We start from the raw sequence: 23,398 nt of genomic DNA, 5'->3' as shown, positions 1-23,398 counted from the left end.
AAACATCAATAAATTGTGGTAACATTTTGCTGAAAAACTGTGTCTAATTAAAGGGTTTTTCTGATCTCACAAAGACCAAGAACAACCAGCACTACCTTTTGAGTCTGTTTTCTCATCTATAAAGTAGTAGAGTAATAGTTTCTATAACACATTAGTTTAGTTGTGAGGATTAAATAAGGATGTAATGTGTTTAGTATAGTGACTGGCATATGGTAAAAACTCTTTAAGTGTCTGCTAATCATTGCGACTGTTTTTTTAATCATAGTTATCATTCTACTTACTTATGGAAGTATAGGCGCTCCCATAAGTAAACAGAAAATGGGACAAATAAACAGATGTAGAATGCCACTGGAAGTCAATTTCTTAACTGTATTCCTATAAAAAGTCATCATTTTGTTTACAATATCAGAAAGACAAATATAACAAACAAAAGCCAAATTACAAGTTTTAGAATATATTTAGAATTATTAAATATCTGATAGTAGAAATAAAAAATATAACACCAAAAAGATATCCTTTTAATATCTTAAAAGGATATTTATAAAGATATAAATATAAACTAATTCATAAAAAGCAGTGTCTCTAAGTCAGCAAAATTTCACAGAAGCAAGCATTTAAGAAACAAGTGATTGGACACAAATTAGGAAATGTTCCAATGTAGGAAGTAAAAAAGGCAGACAATACAAACTTCAATAGGTGTGAGCAAAAAGCAGAGCAGGATACGGGATGGACAGATGGACAAAACAAAATTGTGCATAACCTTGGGAACAGGAAAACATTTTAATTTAAAACAAAAAATACAAAGGTTAAGAGAACAGCAAGGTTAATTCAACCAACTAGAATAATGTCTGGTGGCAGATCAGATAAAAGATGGGTCCTTATAAAATCCCCACTAAAACAAAACCTATTATATTCTTAGCTAGTAGACAGTAGAATAGCATTTATGTCATAATAGGATAATATACTAAAGCCAAGAAATGCCCATTTTCCCCCATGCCCTTCCACTTCCATCTACACTACCCAAACTATCCAAGAGCTCCCACCAAAGTAAAAGATATAATTCATATGCCACACAATTCACCCAAAGTATATACTTAAATGTGATTTTTGCATATTCTCAAACTATGCAACCATCCTCATCATCTAATTCCAGCACATTTCCATCACTCCTAAAAAGAAACTCAAGTACTCATTAGCAGTCACTCTTCATATCCTACCTCTACCCTATTGGTCCTCACTCCCCAGCCCCATGCAGTGGGGCACTTTCCTTCTGTATAAATTTGTCTATTCCCAGCATTTCATATAAGTGGAATTATACAATAGTGGTCTTTTGTGTCTGGCTTCTTTCACTCAACATCAGCTTTTCAAGATTCATCCATGTTGCAAATGTATCCATACTGTACTTCCTTGCATTGTCACATTATATTCCATTGTATGAGAATAACACATTTTATTTATTCCTTCAGCAACTGATGGACATCTGGATTATTTCCACTTTTTGCCTACTATAAAAAACTGGTACACAAGTTTTTGTAGATGTGTTCATTTCTAGCTTCTATCTAAATTAAAACTTCCAAAAGTATTCGGATTTTATTTTCTATTATAACCCTTCCTATGGCACCTAACACCCTCCCTCTAGTGATACTTGTGTCTGGTGTTATGCCACAGGTTAACTAGGCACTTTAGGCAAATTACTAATACTTATTTTATTCTCCCAAATAATTTATCACCCCTACCCCAAATCTATAATCAGCAACCATACTGAAAGTTTTCACAAATTTATTGCATGTTGATGATGCTATAATCCTTTAAGTGGAAGATATGTAGCACTAAAATTCCATTTGCTCTGTCCCTCAAAGCAACCTTGCAGGTACAATCTTCTGGGCTAACATTAGAGGACTCTATGACATTTACTGTTTCAAACTCCCTCCACCCCCACTCCAAACACACAGTTTAAAAATCAGTACACCTTAAAATGTAACACTGTGGACTTAACACAAGGGCTAAATACCCATCACTTAAGTTAAATCATATGGTAAACTGTCAAAGTCTGTCAGACTTACTTCCATGTTAATGTGGCTTTTAGCCAGAATCTAGAAAAAGTCTGGCTACCTATTCATAACATTCACCAACTTCCTAAAGTTTACAACTGGAAGAAATCTCAGACCAGGAGTAAAATCTAAACTACCTATTACCTACTGAAAACAAACAAACAACAAAACACCTAACTAGTGGAAAATAACAATTGTGAAAGTTCTTAAAGCTATCTGAAAGATGTACCTCATAACAACTTGGGAGTTCTCAAGAAATCAGGTAGCTCTAAAGTTACAGATTTGAATCTTAAAAGAAAGTGACTTCAGATTATCTTTTTTTAATTTTATTGGTTCTTTTTAGTTACACATGACAGTAGAATCCATTTTGATATAATTATACAAGCATGGACTATATCTTATTCTAATGAGAACCCTATTCTTGTTGGTGTACATGATGGTGGAATTCACTGGTAAATTCATATCTGTACACAGAAAAATTATTTCAGATTCATTCCACTGTCTTTCCTATTCCTATTCCCCCTACCTACCCTTCATTTCCCTTTGTCTAATCTACTGAATATTTATTCTTCCCCTCTCACCCCTTATTGTAGATTAGCTTCCACATATCAGCGAAAACATGCAACCTTTGGCCTTTAGAAACTGGCTTATTTCAATGAGCATGATAGTCTTCAGCCCATCCATTTACTTGCAAATATCATAAAGTCATTCTTCTTAATGGCTAAGTAATACTCCATTGTGTATATTTCTTTATCCATTCCCCTGTTGGAAGGGCACTTGGCTCCATGGCTTAGTTATTGTGAATTGAGTTGCTATACACGCTGATGTGGCTGTGAAGATTATCTTCATAGGATCCCCTTTGCTTACATTTTGATATGCTTTCTTCAGTGGAAGAGAACTGAGATTTATAGGTACTTGTCCACAGAATAATACATTATTTACTACCTGTTACATCTACAACATGTCCCAGCACAGTTGTGGTAACTATAAATTACTCTACTGCTTTACTTCCCTACTATAAAAGTTCACTGGAATATATCTTGTGTATCATTAACATTTCACCTTAGAGAATCTCACATTAGGGAAAAAAAGTGTTTGAAAACTACTGATCTATATCAGTAGAGCAACAGAGATGACATAAAAAGTCATCATTTCACAATCTTAGCTGAGTCCAAATCCTAGATCAGTAACAACTTTACAAAATGCAAAATTCAGGGTCATTTATAAATTAGCAATTTGATTCAATTACTATAAATTTACTACATGAAAAAAAAATCCAAGAAATAAGATACTTTGTAAGTGCAGTATGTAATATACATCTATTGCTTTAGTTAAAGGTCAAACATGATGAATACAGTAAGACAGAAAACAAAATACTATAGGATTTTAAAATAGAAAAACCTTCGACAATAGTGTTTGGTCTGGTCTGTGAAAGGAGATCAAGAAGAAACTGGGATATAGGAAGAATGAAAAAAGGGCAATCTTAATATCTTTATCCATATATAGTCTCATCCATTCCCTTCAAACAATCAAATTAAAGAACAAACAGCACGTGCTAGTGAAAAGTGGCCCTAGGCACTATTCTTTAGGGAACCAAGATCTGTTAATTTAAAAAAGGACATACATTATTATTATTATTATTACTATTATCATCATCATCTTATGTGGACATATTAAAGACAGCGCTGGCCACTTCCAGCTTAACTTTCGATGGCTCTTCTTCACCTGAAGAACAAAGTACAAACTGCTCAATATTCAAGACAACCTATAATCTGGTCTCAAGCTCTCTTGCTCACTTTACCAATCTCTATTTCCAAAAAACATCCAATCTAGTCAAACCATGGCCTATACACACATTTGATTTTCCTATTTTGGCTATTTTTCTCAAACTGTTCTAGTGTAGTATCTTTTCCATATCTGACATCTGAGCTCAAATATGAAATTCTTCCAAGGAGCATCCCTATTCACTTCTGAACTCTTCCTTCCATGAACTCCCCAATTCATCATGTTTATTAAAATGAGAAAATGAAAGTCTAAAAAGTCTGTCATTATTTAAGACTTGTATAAACTATGCAAAAGAAATGAAAGTCCATAAGTAAGACTCCAATGACAGACAAATGGAAATAGAAACTGACTGAATTTGAACACCATTTAAAAGCCATGTGGATAATTCCAAAGGCATGCCATTAGAAGCAAAAGGTTTTAATTTATATCACAAAAGAATTGATATTTAAAGTCAATATGTCCTATAATTTTTGTTGATATATTTTCAAAAAGAAATGTATAATGACTTATGAAACAAGTCAATTTCCACTCCAACATAGAAACAGTGAAGAAAACCTTGTTAAATCTAGGGAAAGAGAAGTTCAAAGGTAATGAATATTTTATGTAACTAGATTCTAAACACCAAGCATAAAGAACTTCTAGGCATAATTCCTCAAGTTAAAAAAAAAACAGGAAAAAAAGCATAAAAGACAAAACTAACTTTAGCTACCATAAACAGATTTAGAGACATTAAACACAATGAATATAGTTAAAAAACAGCATCACACCTATCATTTCTTGAAAGAAATGGACACTTGTCAAGATCATAAAATAAAACTGAGAAAACCAAAAAAGAGCAGAAAGAAGAATGGAAAGTGATAATGTAATTTGATTTCCAAAGAAGGTAACAAAAAAACAATTCATAGTTTAGAAGTTACCGCTTTAGAAAATTTCACATTAATAAAAGCACCCATTTCCAATTTATATAGCAGACCCAAATTATTAAATTAATAACCTCACTTTTCAGGAAAAAAGGCATTAAGACTCTAACAATAACCCAGAACTAGCATTTGCATGCTATGAAAATGAAGAGCATTTAAATTTAATTACCTTATTTCTCCAAGTCCCAAATACTTTTCAGAATCTCTAGTTCATCAGTGGAAGCTGATTGCCTAAATCTAACTAAAAGTTTTACTGCCCTGAGACTCTAAGTCAATGGATTCTTCCTGACCCCTCCTTCCCCAGAAAGTAGAGATTTCAGAAAGTGAGGGCAATAGTAATAGCATATCTAAATCACTCTAAAAAAAAAAAAAAAAAATCCTAAATCTTGGAGGAGTGGGAGGAAGGAAAAGGAAATTATGCACAAAACCATACTCTCAGCATTGCTTGAAGACAAAGAATGCTGTACTGCAAAACACTCTGAGCAATAACAGAAAAACCTAACCCCAGCACTTAAGTGTTCTCTCAAACTGTCACCCTCTCTCACTCTATCATAAGGCTTTGTGGCAAAGAGGCTAGTAAAGGGGTCTAAGAGTCATTCTGAAAGACCATAAAAATTCTTAGAGTCACCCTAAATCTGAAAATGCTGGAAAAATGGGCAGACCAGAACAAAGACTACAGGGAAAGAATTCCAAAATTCTGGTGATTTTTAAAGGACAAGGCATAATTTAAAATGCTAGGCACCATATAAAGGGATACTCTTTGAAACACACAATTCGTGACAATATGACACCAAAGGTTAAAAGGAAAAGAAAAATATCCTTTGGCAATTGAATGGTAAACGAAAAAAGAAAAGGGAAGATTTAAGGTCATACAAGACAAGAGAGAATCATAAGATTGGAATTCTCACAATCCATCCTCAACCATTAGAACAGACAAAAACCATGGAAGAGGACTGTCTATACTAAAAGTAGAAGAGGAAACTGTTAATCTAGCAACACTGTAAAAATACCCTCAAGACATCAACCAGAGCCAAAGAAAAGTGAAAACTAGAAAATCAGGAAACAGAATTTGACATACATCAAGTGGGGAATTCACATACACACACACACACACACACACACACACACACACACAAAAAAAAAAAAAAAAACCTCAAAGCAGGAGAAAACTATAAGCCAATACTCCAAACAGAATTAAATATATGCAAACAAGCACTTGAGGATATCAAACCAACCTTGAGGGGCTAGGGGTGTGACTGAGTGGCAGAACACTTGCATGAGGCACTTAGTTTGATCCTCAGCACCGCATAAAAATAAAGTACTGTGTGCATCTACAACTAAAAATATTTAATTAAAAAAATACAACCTTGAATCAGAAAGCTAAAAACAGAAATGGAAAAAATACAAAGAAAAATTAAAGAAGCTGTGTTCAGATAAGAAATGGAGGAGGGAATACAAAATTATCATAAAAATGAAGGATAAATTGCAAAGTATCCAAGGGGAACTGACTCTGATGAGCTACCACATTCCACTACACGTGTGTTAAGAGCCACATCCATCCACATCTGGTGTTATGTTTCATCTGATTTCTGATAACTCATTCCACCATTTCACAATAACTCACAAGGCACAATACTTGGGACACTCACAAAAAAACTTCACATCTTTTTCATGGTAGAGTGTCATATTTACCTCGTACCTATGTATTACTTAATTTAACATGTCTAAAACCATGCTACTCTTTTATTGAGGTTTATTAGGTTCTTATCCTTTCTTTTAATGTGTCACTGACAAAGTTTCTGAGTGCTATTTCTCTAACATCATTGATTCTATGAACTATATGTTTTTCGCTGCAGGATTCTGTACAGCACAGCAATCTTCAGTAACAGATACGCTATGTTACAGAACTGAGTTTAGATGTGTGGGTCAGTAAGCACACATATACATTTCTTAGCTCTAACTGCTGTAATGAATGACTGGGGGGACAATGACTCCATTCTACGAACCCTCTTAGTATCCAGATATTGGTTTCTAAATGCCATCCTCTACAAAAAGAAGCCAGGGCCCCTTAGAAAAGAGAATGATTCCAGGGTTTGAGCAGGTAAACAATAAGCCTGAAATTCCTTGTAGTACCAGAAAATAACAAAATGTCTACAAAAGGATGGAGGCATATCAAAAGGACCCAAGAAGCAACAGAAAGGAGCTCTTTTATAGGCCAAACGAGAACAATTTGAGCAATAAAATAAATGATAGCACCAAATTATAACCTACAAAAATAAAATAAGTATCTGAAGGAATATCTTTTCATTACAGAAGAATTTCAATTGATAAATAAGAAAGGAACAGGAAATTACAAAACCACCATTAGGTAAATAATTACAGTACTAATACTATAGATAAGTTCTACCAATGGATGCTAGAAAGAATGGGTCTAAGTGTGAAGAGTATTAGCACAGCCTTAAAGAAATTGGAAAATAGCATAGCTTTAAAGTACCTCCAAGATACTTATCAATTACCAAAAAACTGGGACTTTACAGGGGAGAAACCAGTAGACACCACCTTAATTAAGTTAACAAGATCAAGAGTAACAGTAATTAAGACACTGACATCATGCACCCTTAACATAAAACATATCTTCTGATATAATAAAATTCCTTCAGTGGAATTACTGCAAAAAAAGCATAATTTATTAAAAAAAGCATCAGAGAAATCCAAATTGACAATCTAGAAAATAATGACTAGTACTCCTCAAAAGCATCAAGGTCATAAAAGACAAGGAAAAAAAAAGGTAAGATCATAAATTTGAGGAGAATAAAAGGACACAATGAAAACCTCTAACATGGATTAGATTCTAGAACAGAAAATGCTACTAAGAGAAAAACTGATGAAATTCAAATAAGGACTTAAGTTTTGCTAATGGTACCATACCAATATTTTCCTGGTTTTGATAATTACAGTATGATTATGTAAGCTGTCTAACATTAGAAGAAGCTGGGTGAAGAATATACACAAACACTACACTATTTTTCCAACTTTTCTCTAAGTCTAACATTATTCCACAATTTAAAAAAAATGTAATATTGTCTTTTACTGAGGGGACTATTTAAAAACAGGATACCCATAATATTAGTATAGTTTACACAAAAAGTAAATTATGACAATTTGAAATGTTTCATCAAGGACATATAATCCCATCATTTTGTTCCAATGGTAATATCCAACTTATTATAATAAAAAGAACTGATTAAGTATTTACAGTATGATTGTTTGTTGAGACATAAATTACAGAAGGTCTTACAGAGTTCAGTACCATTTTATAGTTTCAAAATAAGTGAAACACTACACACTGTTCAGTAATATATGTTATTTAAAAATGAATGAATGAGGGGCTGAGGAGATAGGTCAGTCGGTAGAGTGCTTGCCTTGTAAGCACAAGGGTCCTGGGTTCGATCCCCAGCACCCAAAAAAAAAAAAAAAAAAAAAATGAATGAATGAGAAAGGGTAAATCCAAACTTAAAATATGATTAACTTTGAAGAAGGAAAAAGGACAGTGAGACTAAGATGTTCACTGCATTCTTCCTGTTCATTTTCATCAACATCATTCACTCTCATTTTTGTATGCCTGATATGTTTCATCATTTGTAGCCACTACTAAAGAACATTTTTAATATGTGGGGCAATAGTCTCCTGTTTTACTTAGGGAAAAAGTATTCCTTACATTGAGATTTTTTTTTTTTGTCTCTTTTTAACAAACTTAACTTTTTAGTTTAAGACAATCTAATTGAGAATAAAATATCTGAAATTTTTCATTTCTATTTTCTAAGTCCAAACACTGAATACCTTGAGGTCATCTAAAACAGGATCCCCTGCCTTAGGACAGACATGTCCTTGAGATTTTTTTTTTATAAGTCCTCTCAGTTCCCTCACCACCTCATATCTTCACTCCTACCCTTCTTCAAATGCCACTTCCATAGCCAAATTCCTAAGCCATTTCATTATCAGGATCTGTTGTTCTTTTACTAGTAAATTCATATATCCTACTCTTAACTCCATCATTCCAGGGCACTCTCTTCTCCCAAGTAAACTTTATGTCATCTCTCAAATCTGCTTCTCCTTCCATGCTTCTTATTTCAGTAAATAGCCTGCTCATTCCCCAACTGTATGAGCCATAAACTTAATCATTATCCTATAACCATTACTCACATGCCCTCCATCATTAAGTTCTTTAGTTCTTCCTATCTCTCTCTCAAACCCATCCATCTCTTCAGTTCTCTTCTCACTAACATAGTTCAAGGCACTAACCCTTTTCAAATAATTTAACACTCTCCTAATCATTCTCCCTGACTACCAGTCTAAACTCTCTCCAAATAATTCTCCTCTTCACAATGCAAACAGCATATTTCTTTTCTTTCTATGGTGCTAAGGACTGAATCCAGAGTCTCACACACAGCAGGTAAGTACTCTACCACTAACCTCAGTCCAGCCAGCATTATCTTTTCAACTAATTTTCTCCCAGGTTAAAGATGCTTCAATTTTCCCTAGGATAAAGTGCAAATTCCTTAACACAGCTTAAGGGCTATTCATAATCTGGCCCCCATTCACCTCTTCAGCCTTAACTTTCACTACTCTTGGGTGTCTACCATCTCTTGTATGTCCTGATTCAGTCAAACCATTTTCTCCTGAGTTTCCCCAAAGCAACCTAAGCTCTTGTCCTTAACACAGATTTGGTAAACTCTTTTCTCCCTCTTCGCCAGGCTAAATCCTATCCACTCTGCAGGCTTCCATTTTAGGTATCATTTCCTCTGGGATCAATTTTCCCAGGATCCTTGAAACTGGGTTAATTACCCCTTCTGTGTTCTCCTTATAGCATGCTGCACATTAAGCACACATCAAAATCAAGTAACCAAATCAAAATGGATTATAAACATATACGTCCAATACTCTCAATCTGATTGAAAGTCAAGCCTTGTTCACATGTACTCCCCTGCCCAGTGAACCCAATCAATAAGGTAATAAAGAGCAAAACAAAATAAATAAAGTAACACAATGGTTACAAACAATTCAAATCCAGTCGTTTTTGATTCAGAAGCAAATATTCTTTCTACTATACACTGTGATACTCAATTTTACTTTCACTTTAAAAATTAATGATAATTAGGTATGAAGAAGGTAACAAAAAATTTAGAAGGATCTAGATATCATCTCATTTTATAATTAAAGTGATGCCCAGGAAGCTTATTCTTTGCAAAAAAACAAACACTATAAAACAGCAATGACAAGATTATACATTTTGATGTTCTTCAATTACATACTGTAATCTCAGGAATGAGGTTATTTAAATTTTAAAAGTGAAAAACTTTAAAGTTTTTAAATTTCTTTTAAGATAACAAAGTTATTAAAATCAGTATAGGAACTACCGATTCATTTTAAAGAGAGGTTTCCACAAAATTAGATAAAATGTTGTAACAAACATAAGAATACTTAACTATGGTACAAGAGCAATAAAGATGACATTAAGTCATTATTATAATTATACATTATAAATAACATACTATTAACCATATTCAAGGCACTAAGGAACTAAGTCTGTAAATAACTATAAAATAAGATTTCTAATCCCCAGAAACTTGAATGTTTTGGAAAACAAGATACAAAGACTGCAGAATTAAACAGAATTAGGTAAAAGTAATTAATTAAGATTAATAACACTTTCAAAGGAAAACACTTTCTCCTAACAAGTTTTAGAAATTTAAAAATAAATTACAACTTATCATCTGAGGAATCAATATAAAATTTCTTAGCTTGAGACACTGAAAGGGCCCTAAAACAATGCAACTCCAGTATCAACAGCATACTTTAATTTGGAACATCAAAATGAATACTGATAGGTAGTGGAGAAAAACCTACTTATTAAAAAGAATCTATAAATTCATATTAATATCAAAATAAGCAACTGAGAAGTCTTCTTTACATCATAATAAAATGACAACTAAATATACAGAAGGAATGACAGAAAAACACCATTTTGCAACCACTGTAATAACCAATTCAAGCAAGAATCAACATTGAAGGCTAAAACCATTATGTGACTACTTTTTGGTAGAAAAACATTTACATAGTCTCAAAGTATCACCCACAGATTACTCAAACAACAAAGGGGATGATAATACCTATTATAAGGGAGAAAACTGAAAGGAAAATTTTGAACCAAATAAACACCACCAATATGGTTAAACTGACATCATACTGCCTCCTGATGTGATGTACTGAGGATATATCATTACTTATGTGGGATTTCTGCCAAAAAGGCATAACGTGAATGTGATTATAAAGAAGCAAAGAACAAATCCAAACTGGAAAAGTCTACAAAACAAAGGGCCTGTACTCTTCAAAACTTTTAATGTCAGGAAAGACCAAAAAAGGTTGGACAAACTGTTTCAGATTTAAAGACTAGAAGAGCTATGATAATGATAATGCAAAATATAATATTAGAATGGAAAAAAATACTAAAAGAACATTACTGGTACAACTGGAATTTCAATATAAACTATACAAAATAATAATATGAAGTTTCTTGAATCCACATACTGTGATTATATAATTGGCATTGTTTTTATGAGATACCATAAGATAATAAAGAAAATAAGAATATAAAATGTAATAAAGAGAATTACAACAGTAAGAAGAAAAAAGGGGAGGAACAAAAGAGGTCTATACAGTAGATTTGACATTATATGATACAGTCAATGATACTATATGTTTAATATGTAATTTCCTTGTTAGCAACATAAACAGTGCATCAATACAGCATTTCCAATCATTACTATACATTCTTCTGTGATATTTCTCCTTAGGTAATGTGTCTCTGATTTTAAATGAATAAATGTACATCTGGTCATACTCCAGAAGATGTAATCAGGGAGCTTCAAATTTTAAACAAAATAAAATTATCTATCTCCAGACTTTGAGGCCACTCGGCAAATATAAAAAGTGATAAAGCAAATGTGGTAAATGTTAGTAATTGCTGAATCTAGATAACAAGTATATAGGAGTTTGTTATACTATTCTTGTAACTTTTCCCTAAGTTTGAATTTCTTCAAAAAAAAAAAAAAAACTTCTGCTAATACTAAGGCTTTACTTTGAAAAAATTAAGCCATTTCAGAAAGGAAAAAACACAAACCAACCTTAACTCCCCTTCCCATCACAATCCATATCAACTTAGGTTTAACAGCATCAACAAAAAGGTTTTCAGTATCAGAATAATTTGCTGAAGTAGTCCCAAACTTACAAATAGAATATGTTCCAGAAGTCTATTTGTAAGTCAACTCTTTGAACGTAGAATGATTTTCTACTATTACAAATGATGGTTAGGTTCCTAATGCTGGCCACAGAAGTTCTTCAATAAACCATCATTAGCAATACAGCTGAATTAGTAGCGTATTTCATGCATACTGTTAAATTATATGAAATTATGCGAAGTTTCCCCTGACTTGTAGTCTTTCTGAAATAACATGTCAAATTGGATGGATAAACTATAGGGAGGGAATAGGGACTAGGGGCAGGTGTGTGAAGACAATAGGGATATACATTTCCAAATGGAAATACAGTCCTCAGACAGGATGGCTACTCACTGACCAGCAAAAAAGCAAAATGAAATTTCAAGGAACGCCACTCATTCTCAAGAGCTCTCAGATTTCTTCCTTTATAATGCTGATAAGGTGTTAAAATACATAGAAAATGTAGAAGGCAGGACCTATAATCTAGAAAAATCTTTATAATTTTTCAAGTCTGATCTGGGAAAACTAGTCTGTGACTGGTTGTTTCAACAGATTGGTAACTTCCACTCACTTCAACATTTACTGAAGGTTATGGTTTGGATATGAGGTATCCCCAAAAGCTCAAATGTGAGACAATAAAAGACTGTTCACAAGAGAAATGATTGGGTTCTAAGAGTCTTAACCCAATCAGTGATTTAATCCCCTGATAAGGATTAACTGAGTGATAACTTAAGTGGTAGGGTGTGGCTGAAGGAGGTGGGAATTGGGGTGTGGCTATGGGGTATACATTTTGTACTTCCAGAGTGGAGACTTGCTGATCATCATGTGAGCTGGTTCCCTCTGCCACACTCTTGCCATGAGTCCCGAGGAATGGAGTCTACTGTCTATGGATTGAGACCTCTGAATTCATGAGCCCCCAAATAAATCTTTTCTCTTCTGCAGTTATTCTGGCCAGGTCCTTTAGTCACAGCAGCAAAAAAGCTGACTAAAACACTGAGATTTCACTTAGTATCAAGCGCTATGATTGGCTGGTGTGTACTGAGTATATGGAACAGCAAGGTAGTCCCTGCACAGGGGCTTAACCTAGCAACATCAATTATAATACCCTAAATACATTAAAATGGGATTTATTCTGCAAATAATGTATGTATGGAAGCACCCAAGAGAGAATAAGTTTGTCTAAGGAGACTAAAACTAGAATCACATATGGGATGACATTTGAGCTAGGACTTAAAGTTTAAGTAGTTCAGTAAATATATGAGCAAGAGAGCATTCCAATCATTGGCAAAAAAAAAAAAAAAAAAAGCGAAGATTCAAGTATTTACTGTCTTCAACAGTGTCCTGCTAATGCTTGGGGATACAGCTGTGAACAAGACAGACAAGGACTCTGCCTTCATGGAGTTTACATTCACATAATGAGGAAAGACAGGATGGATTCTTATTATGACATGAGTTATAAACTAATATTTACAATGGCTGTAATTGTGATAGTAGGGAATAAGAGTAGGGAAACCACTGCAAGATATGCAGTCACTGGGTTTATAATACATATCTTGTTTAATTCTCTCAACAACTCTATGGACTAGGTAATGTTATCACTATTTTATATATTGATTCTCAAAGAACTTGACAAAGAACTGAGAGTAACAGAGTGGGTATTTTCACTTAACATTTTGATTTTTAGAGGTCAATCTCTTATCCCTTCCCTTAGGATCTATTGATCTCACATGCCTTCAAAGTTTGTTTTTTGTTTTTTGGTTTTTTTTTTTGCGGTACTGGGGATCAAACTCAGGGCCTTGTGCTTGCGAGGCAAGCACTCTACCAGCTGAGCTATCTCCCCAGTCCTGTTTTTTGTTTTTTTTAAAGAAGAAATGTAGACATCAATTTTAGAAATAACAATTCCAATCTCTTATATAGTAGATGGACTGCTGGTGAGTGAAGGTAAAAGGTGAGATAGGCAAATACACTCAATGCACCTTAATGTTGTTTTTATTTTTAATTTTTTTTTTTTAGGGGGCTAGGGTTGTGGCTCAATGGTACAGTGCTCACCTAGCACATGTGAGGCACTGGGTTCGATCCTCAGCACCACATATAAATAAATTAAAGGTATTATATCCATCTACAACTTAAAAAATATTTTAAAATATATGTGTATATATTTTTAGTTGTAGTTGGACACATATTTTATTTTTTTAACATGGTGCTGAGGATCAAACCCAGTGCTAGGCGAGCACTCCAGTGGCTGAGCCACAACTCCAGCCCCAAAGTTACATGTTATCTTACCAGGTTAAAAAAGAAGCAGCTCTTTGTTTCAAGGAAAACAAATCATATCTCAAATGAATCCAAATCAACCTGCATATGCACGCTGCTGTTAGCAAAAATAACCAGTAAAAAGGTCCAAGTCATGCACTACAAATTCACCACCCACTATTGAAAACATTTCTCAAAGCATGTACCTTTGTTAATAATGCATTTTTTTTAAATCTGTAGTTTTTATTTTTGTAAGACAATAAAATACTAACTCAAGACCCATAAAAAAGGTCTCTTATTGGAGGTTTGATTAATTAATGTGTGTTTCTCACCCAAGGTAACAATTCCTCTGGCTTTCTGCATCATTAGTTATTAAAGTGATGAAGTAAATTACCCATCATCAAATATCAATGTCCAAATACAGTAGTCTACCTCACACCCAAGCTAATTTTTTAACCCAAGTGTTTACGATTTCATCTTGAGTAACTACTAAACCACAATTATTAAATAACATTAAATTCAGTGAATATTAATTAGTAATCATTATAATCTATAAATAATAAAACACCTTTAGCAAACATATATCCTATTCTACACATAATACTAATTAAAAAGTGGCTGTATCATCTTAATTATAAAAAAATGGACAAAGATTCTATTTATTATAGGGTACCCAGATAAAGTTATACACAGATAAAACATTTAGTTTCAAAGACCAAATGAAGTATAAAAAAATTACAGATCACATACTAAAGTTATTTTTAAGTATTTAATCCAGGTAGGTTATAAAAATATTATTCTAATTTCAAACTTTAAATACCACATTTTGAAGACAACTCTCAATTTCTAAGATACATAATTTTCTAAAGAGTAAGTAGGCAAACTACTTATATTTAACTTTAATTTTTTTAATTTTTTTAAGACATGGTTACAGACTGGCAAAGAATATTGCAGGTAGTCATATTTCTTTTCTTTTTTTTTCTTTTTTTGTAGTTGTGGATGGATAACACACCTTTATTTTATTTGTTTATTTTTATGCAGTACTAAGGATCGAACCCAGGGGGCTGAGGAGATAGCTCAGTTGGCAGAGTGCTTGCCCTGCAAACACAAGGCCCTGGGTTCAATACCCAGAACCACAAAAAAAAAAAAAAAAGGATTGAACCCAGTGCCTCACACATGGTAGGCAAGCACTCTGCCACTGAGCTAGAGCCCCAGTCCCTTAACTCTAATTTTTTTTAAAAAATTGGGGGAGCTTATGGAGGTTGTAGAAGCAAACTACAATTGTAGATCAAAAGTCTAATATAGAACAAACTAAACAATTTTTGCATTATCTAACATGAAATTTAAGACATTGAGATATTTTATCCAAAAGAAATAAATAAGCATTCTCTTGTATTGATATATAAAGTCCTTTTGTCAAAAATACTAAACAAATCCATACTGGACACTGGGCAGGGAATGCAGGAAACGTGTAATCTTCATAGGAAGGAAGAGATGAAAGCAAAGAAAAGAAAAGTGGAGGGAGATCAGGCAACATGAATTTTTGTACAGTGAGCCTCAGGCAGAGCTAGGAACTAGAAACTTTTACACTCATTTCATATAAATTCTAACGCCATGGGGCAGGTGGTGTAATGTCTTCCCATTTTACAGAAGACATTTCATAACTTTGTCAGTAGTGAAGCTGGTATCTGAATCAAGATCTGACTACAAAGTCAAACAGTCTTCCTTTATGAGGGCTTGTAAATCAGCATGACATTGAAGAATTCTCTTACATGAGGTTATCTAACTGAAACTGATTTGATTTCCATATTTGTACTTCTCTTATTATTTAAACATCACAAAAGAGAAGGCATTCACCTCTCAATTTACCAAGACCATTCAGATTTTCTTTTTAATCTAGAAAAAAAGTAATGGTGATCATTTTCAAACCACAAAGCTGTATTCTCCTTGCCCCTTCACTGATAAAAGAAAACTTACACTAGACTTTGGAAACATTCAGATGTACTATGAGTACATCTTTCAAACCAAAAAAGGGGTACATGATCTAAATATAAGACAGACTATTTGAAACTGGAAGATCCATAGCCATCATCATTGTATACATTAAATTCCTCTTGCCAGACTAAAAGCAGAAAAAGGAGAAGAAAAATGGCTTTCCAAAACTTACTGACAAGCATGTTACTTTCCACTAACAAATTTGCTTATGGTTTCTTCTTCCTAATCAAAACACAAAATCCAGCAAGAAAATTTGACTAGACTACATCAAATTTCAAAATCATATTCTAATAGACATTTTTGTAATTACTTAACCACCCTCAGAATATAGTTCAATATTTCTTTTTTGGTAGTCAAATAATTAATGAGCGAAACTGCTATCACCTGAATATTAATAAAATCAATATTAACTGCACTGCATTATAAATGGAAAATACAAAGCTATAATGAACTTGATCTGAAAAATATAGCACTGCCATTTGAAACAACTTAAAATTTTAAGACATTTCCAATTACACTTACCCTCCCCCCAAAAGAATTTTGTCACACATAGTCATATGGACACATGAAATACGATATGCAGTTAGTGTAAGGCCCTAAACGACTTGACAAGACCCTATCTCAAAAAATTTAAAAAGGGTTAGGGATGTGGTTCAGTGGTTAAAGGCCTCTGAGTTCAATTCCCAGTACCAGGGGAAAAAAAACAAAAACAAAAACAAACAAAAAAACCTCTATGCAGATGAAAATTATTCTGGAACTAATTCAACATGGTGACATTACAATTATTATTTTTGAGACTCAACAAACTATTTCCTTTCTTCAACCCCCAATAATTTAATTTTAAAAAACTCACAGGAAAAGTTGTTTAACATCTTTTTTCTAACAAGAAAAAGACTAATTTTACATGTAACCTATAGTGTGAATTAAATAGGTAAGCAAATAATTGTGTTCCGTGAGGTTCACTAACATGTCATAAGCGTTGACTGCTTTAGTAAATAAATATCCCTTGGAAGCACCCTTAAAACAGAATTATTAATCAAGAGTCCACATTCACATTGCCAGGTGTACCTCTTCAGAAGACTTTCAACATTATAACACCATTACCTCCACTTTGCAACAATGTTTAAGGAAAATTAAGGTGATTCCAGTGTCAATGAATGCATTATCATATACAACAAATACTGTTTCATGTGACATACAGACACGAACCTATAAACATGACATTTGTATAAACATAATTTTAATATAAACTCTAAACTCTATAAAGCATCTGCAGTAGTAAAATCACTCTACTCCCTAAAAGTTGCCTTTTACAGAAAAAGAAATGAAGATATACAACAAAACAAAAAACATACGTGCAAAAGCCATAATAGCACAATACAGTTATTTTAATCAATTCCTAAATTCACATTACTCTTCCTAAATGTCATTTTTGTATGTTTTAAGAAAACTATTTTGTTTACCTTTTCCACAGACTTTTCAAGTACTGCCAAGGTAACAAAGATTTTAAAACTGACAACTAGAGTACTTAGCAGTTGTCAAAACAACACAGCTGGATTCTTAAAGAGAAAGTACTCTTGTGTAATATACACCTAATTACAGCTTTACAGAATCTCTGCTTTATATACTAACAGATATTACAAGACACAAGGGAAACATGCTGTGCTAAAAACTTGAAAAACGTTAGACAACATTTGTTTAAAAAAACATATACCACTGTTAACATATCACAGCAGGTCTTTCTAAAAGCAGTCATTGAATCCCAAACTCACTGTAAACTAAAATGCAGGTTAAAACTATGATGTATTCAGTCTACACACAGTTCCCACTGGATCATGACAGGAGGCTCGGTTCCCACTCAGAAATTTATTTCAGGTCTGAGCAACAATATTATAGTTGCACTTACACGGAGGAAAAAAGCCTTTTTTCTAATTCAGAAATGCTCACCTTTCCCAAACTTATTTGCACTATCCTCTATTTTTAACCCTCACTGTTGAAAGACAGATGATACGGAACCAAAAGGCAAAGTTTCTACCCCACACCACGATCCCTGGGAGCTAGGAAATACTTGGACAGCAGTGGGCAGCGAGCGGTTCTCTGCAGCCCCCTCGGTTCCCCAGACGTCTCCCTACGCTGTTAAACTCCGCACCCGCAGGTGCCCCCAACCCTGGCGCGCCCCAAATACCGACCCCGACACTGACACACACACACACACACGCATGCACGCACAGTTCAGACCTAAATGTTCCTCCCCGTTAGACCAAGGTTCTCCCAAAGCAGAAGCGGGGGAAGTTCTTCCAAGTCCAACAACAGGGCAGAACGCACCCCGCACCAAGAGGGTCAATCCCTTCAAGGAGATCCTCGACCTCTGAGAACAAGAGAAAGGAACTGAGAGGTTCCGAGGCCCCAAAGGAACTCCTTCAACTTTCAAGGAGGGTATCTTCACGACCGCCCCCCGGACCCAAAGGCGGTGCGCGCTCGGGGAAGCTGCAGACGTCGAACCCGCGCGGCCGAGCCTCCCCGCGCCCGCCCCGCGGCGCCCCGTCAGACGCCCCGGGCCCGCCCTCGGGACACCCCGCCCCCACCCCACCCCCCCGGGCGCCTCGCCCCTCCTCACGGACCCCTACCCAAACACCACTCGCCTCCCCCCCCAGCACCCTACCTGCCCAGCTGCCGCGCACCCGCGACCCTGATCCCCTCCCGGTTGTCCAGAGCCTCGTCCTAGGGAGTCCCCGGAGCCCTAAGGCGCCGCTCCTCGTCGGTGCTGCCCCCCACCCCAGAACCCCCACCCCAGACATACCTGGCCCCCTCACCAAGACACCGCCCCCCTCCAGCCCTGCCGGTTGCGCTGCCCGCGGCCCTCACCGTATCTCCAGCGCAGCTGGCGGGCGTGCACACGCCGCAGCCCGGACCCGCCACGGCACTCCGCGCCGCCCAGAGCCGCCTCCTTCAGCCCGGGACTCGCCGGGACATCGGCGCACGGATCCCCACACCGGGGCTATTTTTAGGAGACAGGCCTCGGCCAGACCGGAACTCGTTCCTTGCCGCGCGCGTGCGCACACCGCCTGCCGGCTCGGTGTCCCTCCGCCAGCCTGGCCTTTTCCTCACTGCCTTCGGCTCGCTCTCGTTCTTCCCTTAATGTTTCTTTTATGTGATAATCTCTCCTCTTAGTGGGTTGTAGAGTACGTAAAAGGGGAAGACGGCGGTGCGGTAAAAAGCGCCACACGGTTTGGGAACGACTGCTATTCCACAAGGACGTGAGGGGCGGACTATGTTTTTCCGGGTGGGTGAGGAGAAGGATCACCCGACACAGGAAGGAGATGACGGCGGTTTGGCGCCGGGGATACGGGCTGGAGCTCGCTTCCCTCAGAAGGACCGTGTTCTCCTGGAAGGGATACTGGTCACTTGATGAGGGCCTGGGCGCCTCCCAGGGCGGGGCGGCCCGGCGGCGTCGCGCCCGGCCGCCCCCACCTCCCCCGCCGCAGCCTCCCTGAACAGCTAGCAAGAGCCTCCGGAGCGAGTCTAATGACGCGACGCGTGGCGAATCGCCGCGCTTGGCCCGCGGCTCCAGCCAACCCGGGGTGCCGGGGGCGGGGCGGGGCTCCTGGGGGCGGGTCCGGGTCCGGAGTGTAGGTCCGCTCTCTCCGAGTCTACTCCCCCCGCGACGTTCTTCCGAACAGCTCAGAGCATCCCCAACCCCCAACCTCGCAGCCAGAGCTGGGGTCAAGGCCAGCTCCCAGCCCTTAGGGCGCACTTGGCCTTCTCTTAGATCCGCTCGGTACACAAGCGTCAACGCCTTCACTGTGGTCAGGGCCGCACCTGTGCTTGTGCAGGAGCAGCCGCGTGGTCATTCTTACTTTGCAAATACAATGGACCCGGGCCCCAAAGTAATAGAACTTACAGGGGCCTTAAAGGCGAAGGACATTTTGAGGCTGGCTAGCCAAGCTCCCCTCATCCCAAAAGAGAAGCAACCTGTTTATCTTGACTATTAATAATAATATGTCTTTAGTGCTAAACTATAATGAACATTTTGCATGCATATCTGATGTGCTTACGACATCCCCATGAAGTGGATTTCAGTTTCTGTTCCCACTTTACAGATCAAGAAAGGGAAGCTGAAGAGTCAAGGTGAACTGCAGGGTCACTGAACTTAAGGGGAGGTCACTGAGGTCTTGAACATCTAACCACTCCATACTGATTTTTCTGAGAGGGGCAAAGGAGATGTGCTTGGGAGCTGTTGCATTTTGTGGGATTGTTGACTTTGTCGAGAGAGATCTTTAGCAGAGAAGCCTTTGTTGAGCCTCTCACCCTGAAAGCTGCTCACCTCTGAAGAGTTTCTCAGGGCTACCCTTGCCTGCATTTGCACCCAAAGGTGCTGGTGGAATGGACACAAAGCCAAATAGTTATTTTCATTTGAAGAAAGATATTCAATCCTGGGTGCAGCACTTGAAAACAAAGTGATTGGTGTGGGTGAATAGATGTGCACAGGCTGTGGGTAGAGGAACTGGGAAGTTCCAAAGGAGGCTGATGGCTCACTGGCTTCCTCCCTCAAGGACTACAAGGCAGTGTGCTGGGGAGAGCCCAACACAAAAGCAGCACAAGCCAGATACGGGAAAATAAGCCTGGAGCTCTGTTGGGAGCCCTGCAAGGGTGTTCACTAGAGCCAGCAAAAGGGATTGCAGGGAGGATTTTAAAAGACATTACAATTTGGTGTAAATCAACAAGTCATGTGGAAATGCATGCTTTTTAAACTTGCCAGAAGCTACAAAGCCAACTGCATTTAGAACTTTGGTCCAGGAAAATAGGAAGAGTTATACTTTTCCTTCAAAGTCAAGGGTCTGGGATGAGAGACAATGGGGAATAATTCCCTCCTTTCCCGCCTGCCCTTCACCCTGGTAGAAAAAGAAGGGCAATGAGGACAAACTGTTCCAAAAGAGATTACACCCTCTCATTGCTCCACCCCGGGTCCTACCCTTCCAGAAACAGCCTCCTGGGACACAGAAGACTTAGCCCAGACTGCCCACCCACTACCTATGCCAATGCTATTGGTCACCCCAGAATCTCGACAGGGAACTCGGCCATGAGTCCAGCCAAGGCTTGTATGCCGTAAGGAGAACCTCTCTCCCCATCACCTCCTACATAATAAAGCCCTTGTCTAAGAATTGCCAGGGAAATGGGAAAGAGAAAGAAAGGGAGGAAGGAAGGAGAGGAAGAAGGGAAGGAGGAATAAGTTTAACAGTTCTGGAGCACATTGTAAAATACATTATAGTATAAAATACATTAGCAGAGCCCAATCAACAGTCATTTATAGTTAAAGTAGCTAATTTTAGGAAGTCATTGCATCCTCTTTTCAGATTTCAAAAACCTGTTCCAGAAGTCCATTGTATCCAGCTAATTCCAGTGCTCAGCTTGGCACTGATCATGTGCTGAGCACTTATGTACGCCATTGACTTGGAAGGAAATTCTGAGGAGCAGCACGTATTAGTTTCCTACACTCTGTCTGACCTCCTTAAAGGTACTCTGGTTCTGGTGTCTGAACCTCAAGAGCTCCACATTGCACTAGGTACTGGAATACAGAGGAGAGGAAGAGCAACCCTTATTCCTTCAAAGGGGCTGGTATGGAGGAAGATACAGTTTAAAACATAATCCAGCTTGACAATCACCTTGAGAGGGTCTTCCTCAGGTGCCAGAGAGCACAGATTATTAGTATCTAAGGAGGGAAGGGAATTGGGGAAGACTTTTTAAAGGAGACAATGTTCATAGTGCATCTAGAAAACCCTCCTAGTAGGATGCAAAAGGATTCCTCTTATTAGGTCTTGGTGTGAAGAATAAAACTGAAGCTCCTTAGGAAGCAGGCATCCCTGACACAGCCACTGTCTCCCTCACCTCTTCCTGTCCATCACTTCACTGTCTTCATTCAAAATGCTGAGAAGCTTCTTTGTGCACATCAGCATGTTTCCTCTTGTCTCCAGGCCAAACACCTTTATAGCAAGCTTCCATTTAGAGGACATTTATCAAAGGGCCTTCTTGAAGAGAGTACTTTGGTGTAAGCATGTCTTTAGGTGTGTCTGTCTTCTCCCTTGTAGAGAGAGATCCTTAAAGAGATGTGCTTCATATTGTATTTACAGTGTCTAGCATGGAGCCTGGCGTGGAGTACAATCAAATAAGTGTTTGCTAAATATTTTAAAATAGCCTTTTGGCAGAGGGAGTGCTGCATATAGGGGCCTCTTGAGCGTGGCTCAAGAGAGAACCCAGGGCTGGGGAGATAGCTCAGCTGGTAGAGTGCTTGCCTTGCAAGCACAAGGCCCTGAGTTCGATCCCCAGCACCGCAAAAAAAAAAAAAAAAAAAAAAAGAGAGAACCCACCACTAGCTTAGTGTACCCTGAGTGTGGATGGAGTGTCAAAAAGTGGAGGGAAATAAGATTAGAAGAGTGATTAGGAGATGAAACAGAGCCTAGTGTGTTGGTCAGTCATGGGCAAGGCCATTTGCCTTTTATTCTGAAAGTAGTGGAGAGCCATCAACATATTAAGCAGGTGAATAGATTGATCTATTTAGCATTTTAGAAGGATTTCTCAGGGAGCAAGACAAAGAAGCAGTCACAACAGATTGGAGGAAACCAAGGAGACCTGACAACTAAGAGCAAAGTATGATTCTGGATTGGATTCTAGTAAAGGAGACAAAAGTGGAGAATTGGAATAAGGTCTGTAGTTCACAATTATATAACATTTTAATTTCCTTATTTTGATAATCATGTTATCCTTATGTAAGATGATAACTTTCACGTAAGAAGTTAATGAACTCTACCATTTTTTAAACCCCTAGAAAGCCTAAAATCATTTCAAGTATTAGCAATACTTAGTAATAAGTATTTTAAAATTTACTCAACTCCTTACTTATAACCTCCATGTAGAGTTAATATAATTGGTATACCAGTTATCTAAAGCATTTTTATAATAATTTAAATAGTAAGTTTAACTTCAATTAGAACAACATTAAAAACATTGGTAAAAATGTTTAAAAGTATAAATATTTTGAGGTGATCCATGTTCTGAATTGAGGGAGGAAAAAACACAGAAAATAACAAACTATATTCAGTTACTACACAAAGCAGTAAGATTT

The 23,398-nt window shown here is 37.1% G+C and overlaps 1 protein-coding gene across 8 annotated transcripts in view; it reads right to left on the bottom strand.

The window, feature by feature from the left end:
* The window catches only part of Mef2a (myocyte enhancer factor 2A), a 154,167-nt gene extending 134,431 nt beyond the window's left edge, over positions 1-19,736 (bottom strand). For 3 of the 8 annotated variants that reach the window (XM_047542248.1, XM_047542256.1, XM_047542247.1), the window contains exon 1: positions 19,144-19,736. The gene's annotated coding sequence lies outside the window, so the exon portion shown is untranslated. The remainder of the gene's footprint in view (positions 1-19,143) is intronic. The other 5 variants (XM_047542250.1, XM_047542251.1, XM_047542249.1 and 2 more) reach the window with 2 other exon arrangements.
* Between the last annotated feature and the right edge of the window lie 3,662 nt (positions 19,737-23,398).

The sequence above is a fragment of the Sciurus carolinensis genome, chromosome 2, assembly GCF_902686445.1.
Source record: "Sciurus carolinensis chromosome 2, mSciCar1.2, whole genome shotgun sequence".
NCBI lineage: Eukaryota > Metazoa > Chordata > Mammalia > Rodentia > Sciuridae > Sciurus > Sciurus carolinensis.
This window is presented reverse-complemented; position numbering and strand designations above follow the sequence as displayed.